This window comes from Pteropus medius, unplaced genomic scaffold, assembly GCF_902729225.1.
Source record: "Pteropus medius unplaced genomic scaffold, Ma_sr-lr_union100, whole genome shotgun sequence".
Taxonomy (NCBI): Eukaryota; Metazoa; Chordata; class Mammalia; order Chiroptera; family Pteropodidae; genus Pteropus; species Pteropus medius.
In genome coordinates this window covers 7,448,929-7,454,928 of record NW_024340698.1, presented here as the reverse complement: position 1 = coordinate 7,454,928, position 6,000 = coordinate 7,448,929, and the positions used below count along the sequence as shown (strand labels likewise).

At 35.9% G+C, this 6,000-nt stretch overlaps 1 pseudogene; it reads left to right on the top strand.

The window, feature by feature from the left end:
- The first annotated feature begins 5,460 nt into the window (after nt 1–5,460).
- On the top strand, nt 5,461–5,575 carry LOC120613204 (uncharacterized; annotated as a pseudogene).
- The last annotated feature ends 425 nt before the right edge of the window (nt 5,576–6,000 follow it).

The following is a 6,000-nucleotide window of genomic DNA, read 5'->3' as shown; positions in this document are numbered from 1 at the left end:
GATGGATGGATAGATAGATAGATAGATAGATAGATAGATAGATAGAGCAAGAGTCCTCCATGATATCTAGGAGACAGCAGCATACTTTACAGTATGCCAAATACCCGAACTGACTGTAGACCTCATTCTTTCCACCCTCCACACCAAAATCTAAGGAGATGTTTTCAATTCATAAAAGCACTGTTAATAAAACTAACCATCTTTCAACATGTTTTGTATTCTCATGACTTATCAGCTAAAAGATTTTGTTAATTCACTTACAGCTTTACTCTCTTAAGATTTTGAAGAGCATAGTATTTTTTCTACATAAGAAAATACTAAGAAAATAACTTCAATATAAAGTAATATATTAAGTGGGTGACACCTTTTATACTTTGACATAGCTTCGTGATTTTGTTCATATACCCAAGTGTAGATCCTACCTTATACACAGATGTATACGCGGAAGATGTCATACAATATCTTACAATAGGCAAAACCAGAAAATTAATTTTATCCTATTTACAACTAAATAATTTTATATGAAATTATATAAAACCACATCCTTTAAGCCTCCCCAAAGCAAGCATGCAATTAGTTTAATCTTTATTAGTGCTATATATTTGCTTTCAATTCTGTTATTGCATTCCTTTATGCCATCAAGTGCTCTTTAAAAACGAGTATATCCGTTAACTTTGCCTCCTCAGTGAAAGGTTATGACCCTTTTATACTCTATGGGGTTTTTAATCCTAGTTCCTATTTTTCTGATGTTTCCATTAAGGTATAGTTCTCACAGAAGTATTGTCACTTACATGAGATTACTAGAATCTGTCTTAAATGATATTAATCTTGTACCCATTAGATACTGTGAGCTAAGCAAATAAAATATAGTATTACAATGCAGTTGATAATGACATGAAAACCTAGTCAAGAATGTCAAAATATTTTTAAATGTTTCGCCTGTATGGTGAATTATAATGCAGTTACTCAATCCACAGTACTATTCTCTTCAAAATGAATTTAAACTAAACACCCCAGTATTTACAAGGCTTCCTTTCCAGGATAAATCTTTCTGCATATGATATGAACATTTAAATGAGGATTCTTGAACAGCAAGTAACTAGTTAGAGGTATAGTACTAGGCATTCAATTATCCTAAGGGAGTAGAGTGGGAGAGAGACAGAGGTCGAGAATAAGGGTTTAAATAACTCAGAAAATTGTTTAGTGACCTATGAAATATTCAATCCAGGAATCTGGAGTCAAGCACTCATAGCCCAGCTGTGACTAATATTACTATTAACAACCCACCAGTCAAAAGGCAGATTAAAATAATTAACACTCAACTTAATAAAAAAAAAGGCCAAATTACTCCCATATGATTGCTTTTAAAATAAGCAAGTTAAGTCAACTAGTTGAGTACTTAGTTAAAAATGAAAGTTGACAAGTTCAATTGAGTGGAGATGGGAGGTCAGGTCTCTTAAGCCAGGACACATGAAAATAAAATTTCAAAGTCAAGTGTCTTTTTAACAAATGCTTTAAAATGAAAGCAGAAGAGCTCCTCACAACCCACCCACATCACTCCAAAAATAAATTGTTATCCTGAGAATAGATGATATGCAATCTGAAGTTTTTGTTCACCTCAGCAGCCACAGCAGCAAAATCTGTCCCCAAAATTTTCTGGTAAAATCAACAATCTGTTTTGTCTTTTACTGTCAACCCAAAACAAAATATGGTTGGATGGGAGAGAAGAAGGAGGTAGTTATTTTGCAAGAGTTTGTTAAGAGTTCCGGGGTTATTTTATTTGATGGAGAAAAAACAATTTTCTAGAGAACCACTTGAAACTAAAAAGCTACATGTGGAACATTGGGAAAGTTCATTGTTTTGGCTAATCTGCATCAATTGATAGTTCCTATACCTATGAAAGTTCTTCAGATTTCTTTTGTAAATTGGGAATTGTTTTTTCATACCTTCATTATTCCAGGAGGACAGTTACATCATCTCTACTTTTCAACTTGGACCACATTTTCAGACTTACAAAAAAATGCTTTAAATGCTCCAGTTGTAATAAGCCTTTTTCTCCTTGGATGTTCTTCAATCTCTAGAAGCCACTTACAGATTTAACCAATTTCCCTTCCAAGTACTGAATGACCACTAGCCCAATAACTATTTGAGGACCTAGTTCCACATTCAGAAAAATTCCACAGACTTTGCTAACCAAAGAGATATTCTTTTAAGACTATAGCTCTTGGGAGGGGGAAAAACAGCTCGAAGCAAAAAGGAAGTTTCAATTACTTTGTGAAGTGAAGCAGAAAAATTAAGTGAGATCCAAGCAAACTTTATTAGCTATGACAAGCAATCCTTAGTACTTTTATTTCATGAATGCTCTGAAATCTTTGCTAAAATATTTGAAAAAAAATCCTCAAACTATGGCATCCCAATATATTGTTGTGTGTCTGGATGTGTGTATGTGTATATACACATATGAAATTAATCTTTAAGCAAATTCCCATTCAGTGTATTTTATGAGCACCATTAGGAAATTAAGAAAAGTCTTAAAAGCCTTCTTCCTGTTCAAATATAAACATAATTGGAAACTATGGCAAATTTAAAAACTGTTAATTAAAAGCCTACTTTAATCCTTCATTTTTAGGCCTAGACTGCCCTCAGTATCTCCTCTCTCAGAGTCTCTCATGGCCACTGGAACAAACAAGACTGAATATAACTACAAATTGCTAAGAAACAACTCGTATTCAGTTATATTCCTAAAGCAAATAAATAGGCAGTCCTTTGGATCACAGTGTTCATTATTTAAATTACTTTCAGTTCCAGGACTAAAAACTCTCACACACACATATATTACCACAAACTTCTGCTTTACTCAAATAACTAGTCTTTTGGGGGAAGTCAGCAGCCTCCCTGCTCCAAAGCTGACATATGATGTTTTGTAATCTAAACAAACTCATCAAATAAAAGCCTACAGCCATCAGTTCTAAGTATAAATGAAGCCACCTTTATACTCAAAGCTTTTCCTTAATGGGCATACCTTTTCTTTGACAGAAAAAAAAAATCATGCTTGAGTTGATTTCTCTTTTTCCAAATTGGTTAATATAAATACAAGAAATCTTAGGCAGTTATTTATACCAGTCTCTCATAGGGAGAGGCAATTAACTTACCTGACAAACTAAGACCCCAAGATAAGCAATTTACTTTCAAGAACATTCTAAAAGTCATTCTAAAATTGAGCCAAGGGCTGCAGGTGATTTCACAGAAATGAGTGCTATTCCTACACTAAATGAGCCCATTCATTCCTTCGACACCCAGCCCAAAGACCAAGCTGAGCCCCTGGCTCAACAGCTTTAAAGACGTTACATGAAATCCAAATTTTGCTTTTAAATTTGAGAAAGTCTTTTTGTTTTGTAAGGAGGCCCCGAGGGTATAAATTAAGGATAATCATAACATGCTGGTGTTTATTTTCCAGAAAGAAATCTCCTGACCCCCTTTTAAAGATTAATGCATAGAGCCCTCTCTAGAGTCATCTGCACCTACTTGTGACCAAGGTCCCCACATCCAGTCAGTGCTAGGGTTACTCCTGACAACTACAACTCAGATGTTCACAAAGAAATCAGCAGAAAACATAGTTTCTCGTTCAATAAGAACATCTACTTACTAGTTCCTTCAGAATTCTTTGTTTTTAACATTTTCTGAAATGATTAAAAATTGAGACACATCATAAGTAGAATGTGTTCGTTCGTTTCTCTCTCTCTCTCTCTCTCTTTCACACACACACACACACACACACACATAATCCCCCTCCCCCAAAAAAAGTAAATTATAAGTTTTCCTAAATACCAAAATATAATAAGAGTTTTACTCCATTGCCACATGCTAGAGAAAAATGGCTATGGTCTCCATTTAAAGATAAAGAAACCACTATTCCTTCATCTTTCCTGAGGAAGACTTCATTATTTAAAAATCCTGATTGCTGGCAGTTATATTTACAAAGTTAGATACTTTGTATCTCCTAAAATATTTTTCTGACCCTTTCTTTTACAATCTACAGTTACGTTTTTGGGGAGTCAAAAGTCGTATGCAGATTTTCGACTGTGAGGGGGCAGCACCGCTAACCCCCAAATTATTCAAGGGTTAACTGTACTTAAAAAGCTGCTCCTCAAGAAACGCAGATCCTAATTCTAGAAAAACGACTTAAAGGGCACAGACACCAAGATATTTTGGTGCCATTCATTGTCCTAATGTGGAGTTTGTATTCTGGACTGTTAAAAATTCTGTATAAGAATTAACAATGATAACATTTTTTTAAAGGCTTGCTTCCCAGTTGTGTCATAGCTCAATGGGGCCTGAGGTTGAGAACAGTGAAAACTCTAAGTTTAACATAAAGCCAGTTTTCACTGATGGGGTTGACATCTTATTACAAACTCTCATGTCTACAGTGCACAATAGGGACAGTGCTTTTGGAGGAAAAGCCGTGCCAGCTCCAAAGAGGATCCTCTTAAATTCAACTCATCAGTTTTTTTTTTCTACCAGCCCACACTGTCTGCTCTTAGAAAAGTCCACCGGCCTTGGTAGCTGAAAGTAGAATGAAATGATAATTCCTCACTCCCCACCCCCATGACTCAGAGGTTAAGCTCAACTAATACTCAAAATTGCCAAACTGGAAGTTTTGCAAAAGCCTTTGATAAGGTCTCTGGTACAAATTAGGAGCATTTTAGGCATTTGCTTAAGAGCAAGCACATGTCTTATGAACTGCTGCAATTCATGCTTATCAGTTTTTAAAGGTTGCTGAAATATTTTAGATGGCAAGCTTTGATAGTTCAAAGTAATTGTCAATATTGTGTCCCTTAGCGTGTGGCTTTTAACATCCTATTGTTGGGCAACTTTAGGACCAAATGACCCTTACAGGTTTCATTTTTGAATTTTTACCACTACCAGAGGAATGTGAACATGTGCTATACCTTAAAATGCCCTGAACTCTTTGAATATCCCCCATTAACATTTTACTAACTTTCTCAACTTCTACATGAGGCCCATTGTTACGGCAATCGAAGGAATTTGAGATAGAATCTCTACACTGCCACTTATTTTCTGACCGCACAACAGGCATGTACTGGATTGCAAGCAAGGAAAAGCATTCCTTACCAGATGTTCATCCTCAGATAAAGAAAAAAGAACTAAAAAGAACCACAGCAGCTATCTGGAATACTGGTTTCTATAGCATTAGAAAATAAATGTAACTATGTCCTCTAAATCTTTTTTTTTCTCTTAAAACAAACAGAGCATCGTGTTGTTTTCTCCTTGATAGGAACCAGATTCACAAGACAACAAAAGGTAGAGAGAAAAGCATACATTTCTGATTAGTACATGAAATGGGATACACCCAGAACAACCAGAATTTATTCTGATATCAGTTTTACATGCTCTTTTTAAAATGATTCTACAGTTGGCTTATTTACAAAATACACAACTGTCTGTGGCCATGCCTGAACAAGCCCAATCCCGTCCAATCTTGGAAGCTAAGCAGAGTCAGACCTGGTTAGTACTTGGATGGGAGACCACCTAGGAAGACCAGGTGCTGTAGGCATAAAATTTTTTTAAAAAATAAGGGATTGTAAGCTGACAAGGTCCTTGCAGTCTATGAGGTCAACCAAGGGTTGCCTCACCTAAAAAAGAAAAAAAAAAAAGAAAAAAATACACAACAGCATAGATGAGCTCAATTAGTTAACAGTGACAGGTATGTATCAAAAAACTAGGGGGATTTAATTCTCATTAATATCAGTGTATGAGTTCATTCATTCAGTGAACACTAAGCATCTACTATGCGGCAGGCAGGCACTGGGCTTAGAGCTGGGGTTACAAAGTCCTTGCCTTCAGGAAGTTTTCAATCGCAGGGTTTCCCATAACCTGGACTCAAGGCAAAGGATAAGTATCATCTGACAAAGATGAGGTTGCAGGACGTCAGACGTCAGAAAGGGAGTTCAGAGAGAGGTTTTCCAAAGTGCTGTTCTG